The sequence below is a fragment of the Lonchura striata genome, chromosome 2 (genome assembly GCF_050655825.1).
Source record: "Lonchura striata isolate lonStrDom1 chromosome 2, ASM5065582v1, whole genome shotgun sequence".
Classification (NCBI taxonomy): Eukaryota; Metazoa; Chordata; class Aves; order Passeriformes; family Estrildidae; genus Lonchura; species Lonchura striata.
In genome coordinates, this window is record NC_140704.1 from 66,647,173 (window position 1) to 66,659,442 (window position 12,270).

At 42.8% G+C, this 12,270-nt stretch overlaps 1 protein-coding gene across 1 annotated transcript in view; it reads right to left on the reverse strand.

Moving 5' to 3' along the window:
- The window catches only part of GFOD1 (Gfo/Idh/MocA-like oxidoreductase domain containing 1), a 70,703-nt gene that overhangs the window by 25,745 nt on the left and 32,688 nt on the right, over nucleotides 1-12,270 (reverse strand). The gene's annotated exons all lie outside the window — the stretch shown is intronic.

The window sequence follows — 12,270 nt, forward strand, 5'->3', positions numbered from 1 at the left end:
CTCCCCCTCTGCCAAGAAAACCACATTCATTCACTCAGGTGTGGAAGCATGCAGTGGGACATTAATAGCTGGTGACACTGGTTAGAGTCTGAACTCCACTGTCTCCTGAGCCAAAACAGCAAAGGCAGCAAACCAACCTCCAACTCCTTTGTGAAGGGCATGTGCAATTCACCTCCAGTTGCTGTAACTGGCTGGAAAGATCTCGCCATAGAGAAGCAGGAGGAGCATGGGGTACACCTGGATTACAAAAGGGTGATCACATTAGTAGGGCAGCCACAGGCACCCTGGCATGGCTTTGCTGCAGGAATGCTTCCACACATGCGGATGACACTGGGGTCTGAGTGCCAGCTCTGTCAACCACAAAACACCAACACAGCCAGGCTGCAAGAGCAGGAGCCTCTGATGCTGTCTAGGAAAGGAAGAGGAATTGCCATATCCAATTAAAACTGAAATGACTTTGACTGCCTCCCTGAATGACCAGAGATGACTTCCCACTGGCTGAGTTCGGCTAAGGCTTCTCAGCCATTAATCTGCAGTCCCTTTAAGGGAGTGGACCTGCACTGGAAGCACTTCTTGTTTCCCCCAAAGGAATTATGCAATTAAATCCTGTCTGTCATGCTGGGCTTTGTCTCCCTATAAACATTTCAAAAGGATCAGGCAGTTTTAGCAAAGGGAGCTGGGCAGACCTCTCTCCTCTGTGGCTATTCATTTCCCACTGCAACTCATCTGACATTTCCACTGAAGCTCACAAGGAAGATCACCCCTGCATAACATGCTCAAAATGTCCTTAGGAAAAACATGATTCCCAAGTGTCACAGAATCAGGGGAGCAGGAGGGGATGCCTTCTTCCACCTTGGACAAGACCCTGCTCCACTTGCCTCACTAGGGCTTAATTTAATTTTCCACACAAAATCACTCCCACCTTCTTCTCTTCACTTCCCTCTGCAATTACTGCTTGTCCCCATTTGCCCCTCTCTACTGTCACATCACATGTGGGATCAAAAGAAGTGACAGTAAGGAGAAATCTGACGCATACAAATGTGAATTTTGGCTGTGCACAGCTCTGTGCAGCCAGTCGAGACGGGCTAAAGCCTTCGCTGACCACATACAGCGCATACAAATGTGAGTGGCTGTAGAAAGGGGACAAAGCTTTTCCCCTGCTTTAGTGAGCAGAGCACTGAGAAAGGGCAGCTTGACCCTCTGCCACCTGAATGTCTGAGAAGCCCAGAGGAGGCAGATGAGCACCCAAGTGTGCCTAGCCCACCTGGGGAAGGTGCTTCAAATACTGGTTTGTCTTGGAAGCCAGATCCTGTCAATACATGCAATTAAATCCTCTCTTGGCATCCAGTAAATTATCACTGATATCATGCTGGGTTTCTAGGCAGGTTTTAACTACATGGAACGCAAATCTCATGTTGGACCATTAAAACCAGTGAAGCTGATGTCTACACTGCAAAAACTGTATTCCACTTCTGTGACTGACACTGGAGACAAGACATAACATCTTGAAAGCATAGATCCTAGAAATCATTTCAATTTACAATTAAATAAATTTACAGTATATCCTATAAGATTTTTGAGTGTGTTGTTTTGTTGGTTTTTTTTTTTTTGAGAGGGAAGGTAGTTTTGTTTATTTTAGGGTGTTTTGTTGATTTTTGTTGTTTTGGGGTTTTTGCCATATATTGAGAATATTTAGGATAAAACATTTCTGAGTCTATTATTGAGTTCTATGGTGAATTTTTCAGTAAAGTTTTATTAATTCAGATCCCTAAGGTTTAGCCATTGAAAACATGAATCAGAGACTAAAGAAATTAACAGACTACTACAGAAGGGAGGATTAAGCTCCCATTTTATAACAGCTTGTGAACAACCTGCAAACTACTTTCAGCAGGAGAAAGTTTCAAAGGTTCAGTGCTCCATATTTTTCTCCCTAAGACACTCTTTGCTAGAAAACACAGTTGTTCTGACAGGGAAGGAATTTAAATTCAGATTGCAGAGAAGCTGAGCAATATACAAGCTAGCGAGCAGAGAAGATATATAAGCAGGAAACCAAAAACTGCCAACATATGGCCTTTCCCTGACCCATCCTCAGTAATGCAAGAAGGGCTTAAGAGTATCCCAGCCAGCAAAGCTTGTTAGAGGAAGTCAGTGAGCAGTGTCTAGCTGCAGGGAGCTCGAACATCATCTGGATACAATAGTCAAGCCCTGCTTACAGACACAGTGGAAAGCCTGGTAAGGTGGAAAGAAACAACTGGCAACCTCTGTATGCTGGCAAGGGAGCCCATACCAATGGCTGACATGAGACGGTGACCCTTGAGCTAAAGAAGAAGAAGTGTCACTACATATTAAAGAAGGACTTAAAAAAGTTATATATATGAAAAAAAAAATCAATGCTATTTAACAGCTGTTTTTTTCAGCTTGACCTAAATCCTCTTTCAAGAACTCTTGTCTCCTTACACATCACAGTTTTGAGAATACAATACACAATAACACAAAAAATTGACAATCAGAAGCCAAATGCTAGGGTTGATTTATGCAATTACAGGGTCACAGTAGGCCAGACAGGGTTTCAATCTGTGGAGAGATGCTAAAATGTGAGATCTGTGAGCATGCAGTCAGAGAAATGGGAGCATATCTCAGGGCTCAGAGTCCACATCCACCAGCTCCGTGCCCCAGATAAAGACTCAGCACTGCTATAATGAAATGGAGTGAAATGGGTAAACATAGTGGAGGTACAGATGCACAGTCTCAGATCAGACCAGGTCATCATCTGCAACTTTAATGACAAAAGGAGCTCAAAGTAAATTTGTGTGGGTCTGAGTGAGATGCAAAGAGGAACAAGTTAAAAAACATCAGACTTTCTCCAACTCACACCAAGTGTCAACTCACCCGGCGTGCCACAGCGTTTTGTTTTGCAAGGGGCAGCTCCCTAGAGGAGGAAGAAGTGCAAAACACCTGACAGTCAGACACCCACAAATGTGGCACATGCACTGCACACAGCTTCAAAACAACCCCAGCTGTGCAAGTGCCACATCTGCCAGCCTCCCTAAAGGCAGCTCTTGCAACACCAGCACAATGTGCACCTACAAAGGAAAAGGCTCTTCCCATCACGCAGCACATGGTGGGGATGTACCACCAGGAGTGCCACATCTCCTGCTCACGGCGAGGAAGGCAGTCCTGCTGAGGGGATCAGGGACAGCACCATGTGCAAACTGCCTGCTGGGAAGTGATGCACTGCTATCACAACTGAAAGCCAGCATAGCAGGCTTCCAAGGAAAAGCATTTAAGTCTTTACTCCCCAGTTTTCTCACTAAGTGCAGGCCCAAAGGAGTGGGAAAATGTTTTCAGCAGTTCCTATTAGCCATGAATCATGCTTGCTGGGGTTAGAGCTGTGCAAGGCTTTGTGTGTCTTCTAAAGTCTTTGATAGCTTCTATAGCCAATCAGGAAATTTTTAACAAAATAATTTTTGTGATGAAAGTGGTTAATGTGAGTAAAAAACCCGTTCATAATTTACAAACTGTATCTCACACTAAAAGAAACAGACTGGTTAATTTGTTTTCAAACAGTTCCTCAGGGGGTGTTAATGAATACAGCATCTGGCTCTAGTGGGTCAGTTTCTGCTAAACCAACATGAATCTGATCTAGAAGGAAAAACCAAGTAATCCATGAAGCAACCCAAGCTGTAATGCCTTCATACTCCTTTCAGTGGTGGGTACTGAGCTAAACCACCTGGTGGGCTATCTTCATTGCTCCCTTGGTGGGCTGAGGGAAACCAAATACAAAGCCTGAGAGCCTCACGATTCCCACCCCTGTGCAGAATGCACCCAGTGCTCGGTGTCCCATGGAGCAACTCATCCTCTGCTTGTGTGGCCAGCTCCAGCCAGGGAGACTCCCCTGACAGCTGGGCACAATGAACTTGACCATGCTCCCACAAGAAAAACAGACATCAGTATCTTTTTCACAAACTCCAGAAAGCCGGGGTGTGAGATTCTCTCACAGGAAGGACTATTGCAATGCAAAAAGGGTCAGAAGAATGTGGCACTTCTGCCTAGCAGTCTGTTCTATGATACACAATGACCTGTCCAACAACAAAAGGAATTTTGTTGTATCCTTTTTCTACCTGGAAAATGAGCCAAAGGCCCAAAGAGCAGACAGAAGTCCTCAGCAAAGCAACCCAACAATGTGTACAGATCTCCTCAGAGCCTTCCATGTGCCTGTACAGAAGAACAGAAAGAAAAAGAGAAACCAAAGAAAGTGGTATCTGGAGTCTGTCTGCAACTAAATCACCCATCAGAGAATCAAGAGACACTGCTGTTGAAATTTATCCTCTTAGTCCCCAAAACCAGCACTCACATCAGAGAAGGGAAAGAACAGAAGAAAAAAAAAAAAAAAAGAAAAAAGAAGGAATTCATTCACTCCCAACACCTGTGTGAAGGCAGAGGATTTGTGACAGACAGTATATATACAGAAATATGTAAATCTATGAAAGACTTCAAGTGTAGAGGAGCAGAAAATGGATCCAAGATTGCCACAAAAGCTGCTTATGCTTTTGGCTTTATACATTTCATAAAGCTAGCTATTTAGGAAGGGGATAAAAGTCCTCTTTTTTAATTTCCCATTCGTAAGAAGCCACTGTCACTTCATTTAGGTCACCTCTACCTACACAGGGGCACATTTCCCTTTTGCGTAACTTAGTTACTTATAAAATCTCTGGGCACTTTCATCTTTAGCAACCACAACATCCTGTGAAACACCAGATAATCATTAATGACTTCTACAGCCTGTGAAAAGAGGCACAAAGAGACTACAAGCCCTGGATTCATTTCTGCTCCTTTCTATCATCACAAAGTTAAGAATCTAGTCTAAAATAATAACCTGGGACTTCCCAGCAGACATAAAGGCCATTTACCTTAACTAACTTAGGCACACATTTTAAGATAGTGCCTGTCTTTCTATCATTTACAGAGCTTCTTGGTAACCAGCCAACACTAGGCAAGTAACTTTTAGACCAGACATCTAAACAGAGACTGTCTGAAGTTAATAAAGACAAGCCTCCACCAAAAAGGGAGTCAGAAAATCAGTAGCAAAACAGAAAAGTTAATTTGCTTCTCTCAGATCTCAGAGTAATGGGCAAACTATTGGCATGACCTTTCCTACACCACATTATTTCGTAACACCTTACCTGGCACATTTGTCCCTGCTAACAGAGGACACTTTTAAGAGAAACACTGTCAGAAGTCACTCACACTGGGCCTGTGTGCTTTTTTAAAAGCACAGGTTTTTCACTCAGGCTGAACAAGATGCCTGTGTCCCAAAGCACACAGCATTTGTGCCAGTCCCTTGTGCCCTGTGGGAGTCACTGCAGGGCTCAGTAGTGTTGGGGTGCTACAAACCGGACAGCTCAGATTCACAGGGGTTCTGTAGGATGCTCATTTGGACAGCTGGAAAGCAGATGTCTGGCAAGTCTAAGAATAAACAGAGATTATCAGTTCAAGTTCAAGCCTAAAAAAAGAACTTAAAAATGCTAATCCATGTGAAACAGCAATTTCCCGTATCTTTGCCAATGTTTTAATTTGAGTTAGCTGAGCCAAGCTAAAAACACAACTCAGCAGGCACAGAAAGATGCTCACTGTAAGTGGAGGCCATGAAAAAGGCATCTGGTCTGAGCTACCGCATGACTTGGCTCTCTGCTTGGAGATGGATCAAGAAATCTGAAGGATGGAGCAGGCAGAACATGCAACGGGGATTTCATTAATTGGGGAAATGATGTTCTGGCAGAGTGAGCTGAAGGCAACAACAGCACTGCAGTCAGGCCCTGCTGTTCTCCTCTGTGACATCCCTACATCTGACTTATTATCAATGGGCAGCTGCTGCAGAAATTGAAGAGATGCTGAAATGACAACTCTATTAAAGGGGCAGATGGTCCTAGGAGCGAATGTTTCACCAAGGACTGGGTAGGTACCATCAAACACATTTATCAATGACTCAAAAATGACAGCTGATATCCCAAAGATGAAATTTCGAAGTGTTACTGTACTGTGTAGCCAGGGGCCAGGAATATTCTTGAATGTGACCTGACTTAAAAATATAATGAAGCTGACTGAAAACAGATCAGTATGGTTAGAATCTTTGCTAGCAGCTATTATGGCAGTCATGGTTGAAATGTGCCATTTTGGGAAGGCAGCCAAACTGCTTATATGTGGAGTACAGCTGTACCATAAAGCCATTCTAGCTTTTTGGATGGATTATAATTCATAATGAAGTGGGAAAAGGCAGAAAAATGAAGGAAAGAGATGCCAAAGTAAACCATATTTACACTAGAAAATGTTTTGGAGTTTTTTTAAAACACTGGAAATCAGATTCGTAAGACGAAGCTTAGTAGACAAAATTCTGACTGTAAATTAGTTTCCCCACTACCATCACAGAAAATGAAATTCAAATTTATGTATATTGTCACTTCACCTTATGCACAAAGGACTGTGAAAGCTACCAAGTAATGCTTCTTTCAGTTTTCTCCCTGTCCATTAGTAAATCAAACCTAATATACCCATGAATATCCTTGGAGCAAGGAGCAATAAGGTAAAACTTCTCAGCTGATCTCTGACAAGAGCAGTGGTCTCTAAGGCTTTCAAGAAAGCATCTACCAAAACCAAGACACAACTAACCAGACTGAAAGCATAAAAACAACATTTAGAGTATAAAATGGTTAAAAATCAAATGAAGCTGATAACACAGCAAGAACATGGGATGTTCCTTCACTGTTGCAGTGGACAATGCCAAAAAATGCACTCACTATACACAGTCACCTCCTCAGGGTTAACCCTTCATGTGCAGGCAACAACCACACAATATAGCTTGACAAAAAAAAAAAAAAAATCTCCCTAAAAAACAGATCCCCAGATTTAAGCTTGACCATATGGGTAAGGATTTTTAGGGACCTTCAGATCCATTACTAAACAGACTGTGTAAAATATTGCCTCAGTCAGCTATCAGTTATGTAGACAAAGGGGAAATTCCTGTAGTCTCTTTATACAATTCAGCCAACCTTCACTTTGCATTTTTAAGGAACTGACATTTATACTGGAAAACAAAAAGGGCTTAAAAAAGACCCTTGCCTATATATGCACATATGTATGCACCTACACACCCAGGCATCATGGGTTCAGAGGCCACAGTGCTGCTTGCTGCCATGAACAGTTCCTGCAAATTCATGTGATTGTTCTTGGCAATACTACAGCTGGAAATGCGTGCAGGGCTGGGACTATGTGGTAAACCACTCTGTTCACAAAGCATGACGTAGTGCTGTGTGCTTCCGACCCTCCCTACCTCTGTTTTTCTGAGAAGTGCCATGAATATTTACAGCACTTAACATAAAATATAAAATAACAACAACATTTGTAACAGTGTTTTACAAACATATTTCCCATCTCTGTGTGCAGTGAATTTTCAAACTGGCATCTAATGGTTCTTGTGTGCAGTGAATGCTGCTGGTCTGTGGTGCCATCTTCCAAGTTCAATCTGCACAAAGGCATCCCGAGCACTGGGGGCATTTCTGGTTTCTGCATTTAAAAAACAAAGCAGACATAGAAAAGGTACATACACAGGCAACTGCAATGTTTAAGGAGACAGATGAGCTGCTTTACCAAGAGAGAACAGGAAGTCCATGAGTCTTCAGCTTAAAAAAGGATAAGTATGATGGGAAATATGATCAAGGTTTACAAAATTATGAACTCTGTGGACTTATAAGGTACTTATAGAACTGTTTTAAACTAAATTAAATATTATTAGCTGTGGGAGGCATTCACTGAAACTAGCAGGAAATAATTTAAAAATAATAAAAGAAGATACATTTCTGGTGAGACAAAAGTGAATTTCTGGAATTTGTTGCCACAGTGATGACCTGGATCATCTGCCACAGCAGACAGTATCAGCAGGTTCAAAAAGGGATTAGATAAATCCAGGGACAATAGCAGTACAGGGAACAGGCAATAATGCTCCTCCTAACACCCCCATTACAACAATGGTGGATGCAGGAATGTCCAAGAGAGCAGCCTGCAGTTATAGGACAGGCTCTACCTGATCAGTACATCTTCTGGGCTCTGATAAAGAAGAATCCAGGTCCAGATATGAACATTGCTGTGACCCAATGGGTGTTCTCAAATCCTTTTACACCTGATTGCTAGGCGACTGCTAGTTTCAGGGACTTAACTTGGGATTGATTTCCAGTGTCCATTGCTTCACTTGCAGATCTGAGTGCTCTAGCAGGCTCTGGTAATGAATGAGCATCCAAAAGAGGCAGCAGCCAAAATTCATGAAGCCTACTAAACAGAAAGGCTGTAAACATTTTCTTCCTTTACCCTGTCCCAGAGGAAATACTACTCTGGTGCATAAACACTATTTTATAGAACCATATATTTGTAGTTATTTCACTTTTCACAGCATTAAGAATCCTTCTAACTGCCTTCATGGATCAACCTGGCAAGCTGATGCCCTTCCCTCTTCAAACCTACTTTTACCCTAAGAATCCCAGATCGTCCATTTCTCTAGCAAGGCTTGGTTTTATTACTCTGCACAGAGACCAGCTTATAGTGCAGCAGCCTGGTGAAAGTTCAGCACTACCCCTGAGCAGCCCACATGGCAGCCCAGCTTCATGGGAACACACATTCTGCATGGCACAGCAGGCAGCATCAGGGTGATGCTGGAAACAGTAATGACAAACATGCCTGCCAGGCCTGGAGCTCACATGCTCTGAACAAAAAGAGCAGAAGGGCATTGAGATGGGACTTCAACAGATGTCAGAGGATGGGGAGGGGTCACTCCCTTGCTGACTCCATCACTGTTGCTTTTCTATTGTAATGATTATCTATCACGCAAAGCCTTTGTACATGCACTGTATGAACCCAGCATTTTCCATCCTTTAAAGGGACTACTTTACGTTTAGTGGTTATCTAGTGATGACTGACACCAGTGACAGAAAGAATTTAGTTGGCTCTTCTCTTATTCTAACTAACTTTCACCTGCATCTAATCTTTTAGCACACTGTTAGGGGCACAGAAATAGATCAACAAGACTCTAGTTGTCTGCAAAAGACCAAGTAAAGTTAAATATTAGGGGGGAAGGGGAAATCACTTTGAGTCTTACTTCTTAAGTTTTTCATCTTGAAACTTCAGCTCCACATGTCATTTGGTCACATGAACATTCATGTGAAACACTGATCACAATGACAAACTTTACTGCCAAATCCTGAGCCTCAGGAAAGGATGAGACAGACTCCTGAATCAGTGAAAAGAGCATGATCTATGAAACTTGAAAATTCTGATTCATCCTAGTCTGAAGCATCTTAATCCTCCATGGTTTATTGACTTGCAGCTTTTTTTCATGGGTTGTGATAAAAATGAACAAAGAAACATCTCATTTTAGGGAATAGAGAAGGTTATTTAAAGTGGAGCCAGCAGCTGTTCTGTGGGAACATTCCTAAAACCAGGACAGAGTCCTGCCCTGAAGTTAGGAAAGTTTGTAACTTGCTGCATAGCTAAAACATCCCGCAGGCTGCTCAATTCCACTTGTAAAGACAGTAAGATTTTTTTGTAAAGCACTGATGTTTCAAGAAGTCTGGCACGCACAGTACAAATCCAAGGTAAAGTCCCTTTTCTTTACTGTCTCCTTGGTCACACAACTGCACCTTCCCTGGCAAAACGTGACAAGAATTAGGCCATTCCCTTCAAGAGCAATTTTATATACAAACACCTTTTGCAATTAGCTCTTTAGAATCCTTGGACACCAGGAAACTGCCAATGACTTCCTTGGGATTGCTCGTCCTTTTACACTAAGGAGTCCAGACCTACTCTAGCTTCATATAGTCAGTAAAAAAATTAGCCAACTATTAAAAGATAATAAAGTGAAAAGAGGGGACAGGGGACTTTTACAGTTCAAAGCCTTTTTCACTCTGCTCCAGATAGAAAAACATCAGGGTTTCCAAAATATATCCATGGGAGGTCTCTGCACCAAACACAGGTGTTCTCAAGTTAGTTTCACTCTGCCTACTGAGTCAGAACAACAAAGAGGCTTTCCACTCCCTCTCCCATTCCTGCTGCTGTAGCCTCTTTCTACCACCACCACCCCCCTTGCACCCTCCTGTGCAGGTCCCATCCTCTTGGCCTATCTACACAGCAAAAGTGTAATTGGACTGCACAGGGCCACCTCCATGCAGGCTTTGGAATCATAAGCTGAAGAAGTTCCAGCACATTCCATCACAGGGAGCAGCAAGGGTACAAGTCTCCTTAGGGACCTGGATATGGATCAACTCCCTGCCACCTGAGTGGAATAAGCCCATGCTACTCTGACTTTACTGATGGTACTACCTGCACTGACTACATTAAGGATTAGGAATGGCCACACAGCAGCAGCCCAGCCTGTCCAGGAAACCAGCATCACATGTGCTCATGCTTAGCAAAAATACCCTGCCCCAGCTGGCAGCTTCCACCTGGACCCCTGTCAGGACAGCTGCTTTTAGAAATTCCATCATATGGAAAGTTCCCACATCTGCCTGAAGAAGTGGTGACTCACTACTGTCATCATCATCCATAGCTGAAACATTTTGTGCTCTACTTAGGATAGGAGGAAAAGAAAGCAAGAAAAACCAGAAAATGTTATCCCATCATTGTTCCTCCCATTTGCTGTTTCTGCATCTCAGCCCACTGCATGCTTGTCTCGCCAATGTTTTGCGAAGGGTTTTCATACAACACCACTGACAAGAAAGTAATCTTAAAAACAACACAGAAACATGACAAATAAGGCTGTGAGCCATGTGACAAGGGAGCTACTCTCTTGTTCCATATTAACAGGGTACATCCAGTTCACACTGGACTCCTGTGTGCTAACACAGTACATGTATAATACCTGGTAACCCAAAAATGCCAGGCAAGGGCAAGGCTTTTAACTTGTTCTTTCTAACTTAAGTGCAAGGAGATCACAACCCTTCAGAGAGAGGACAAGAAACTTCTTCCCTTCAGACCACTATTCTTCTATACCAGGTAAAGGTTGTCACCAATTACTCTTCCCATCCCACGCCTTCTTCAGTCATTTATTTCTGTTCCCTGAATGTATCTTCCAGACAGAATCAAAAGTGATTTACATCTCAGCAGGAAGCCTTAATCCTTCCAGGCACTACTAGCTGTTCCCTTTGTCTAAATCAAGATTCTCCCCAAAAACTGCAAGGAGAAAAGGGCTCTTTAGCTGTTTTCTTCTGCGGTTTGCATGCAGCAGTCTCTTGCTGGAAGCATGCAGGGCTCATGCTGATGCTGCTCCAGTTGGAAATACAGGCAAAAGATATTTCCTGATGATTTAACACATACTGCCTGCATAGATATGAGGTGGCAGGCAGTTTAGTAGTGCTCCACTCCATAAACTCTCTCAAATGCACTGCCCCAAAAATGCTCCAATGCTAAAACTCTGCCACAAAAATAGCTGGAAGTTTCCTGAAATTTCCTTCTTCCAGCATCAAGATATTTGTTTCTTTATTAAAATTTAAGCACTTTTGTTTAACTCACAATTTCCTCCTGGCCTGTCTCCATGCTCAATATAGTCATAAACTCTCAGAGGAAGGTATGTGTGTGTATACATATGTGTATATATATGTATTTACACTCTTCAAATACCCTTGTTTTGGCCTTGAAAGGTGCCCATGGATGCTACAGTCTTGTTTAGATCAATGACCTGAATCTAGTCTGTGGCAAACTCCCTGCTCCTTACAGCCAAGGGAGGCAAGAGAATTAATGTCACTCAAGGCTAAAACACTTTAAAAAAGACAGCGTAATCCTGGGCTGACCACATCATATGCTTCCACATCCTGCCAGTCCCTGTATCCTACAAAAGCTTCCAAACAAACACCAAAAAAAACAGGGCTACCTATGAGAATCTTAAATACTTGTTCCCCAAGTTCATGCTAGATGCTGTCTCCTTTTATGAGGGCGTCTTGGAAACAGAGCAGGTACATACCAGGGGAATGCCACATGCTGAAATGCAAAAGCTGTAAGCACAGCCTGATTTAGCTTAATGAGATAGAAGAAATTAATGCCATCCTCCTCAAATCCCTTCTGGACACAGATCAGACATCACAGCAGCCCTCAGTTACGACGTTCCCTGGGTCAGAGGGCAAGGGCACCAGCAAGGAAACAATAAACATTTCTTCCCTATGAGACTGAGCAGAACACATCAATGCTGAATTTACACCAACTTCCCTCTGTTGTTCCCATAGCAGAGTATTTCTT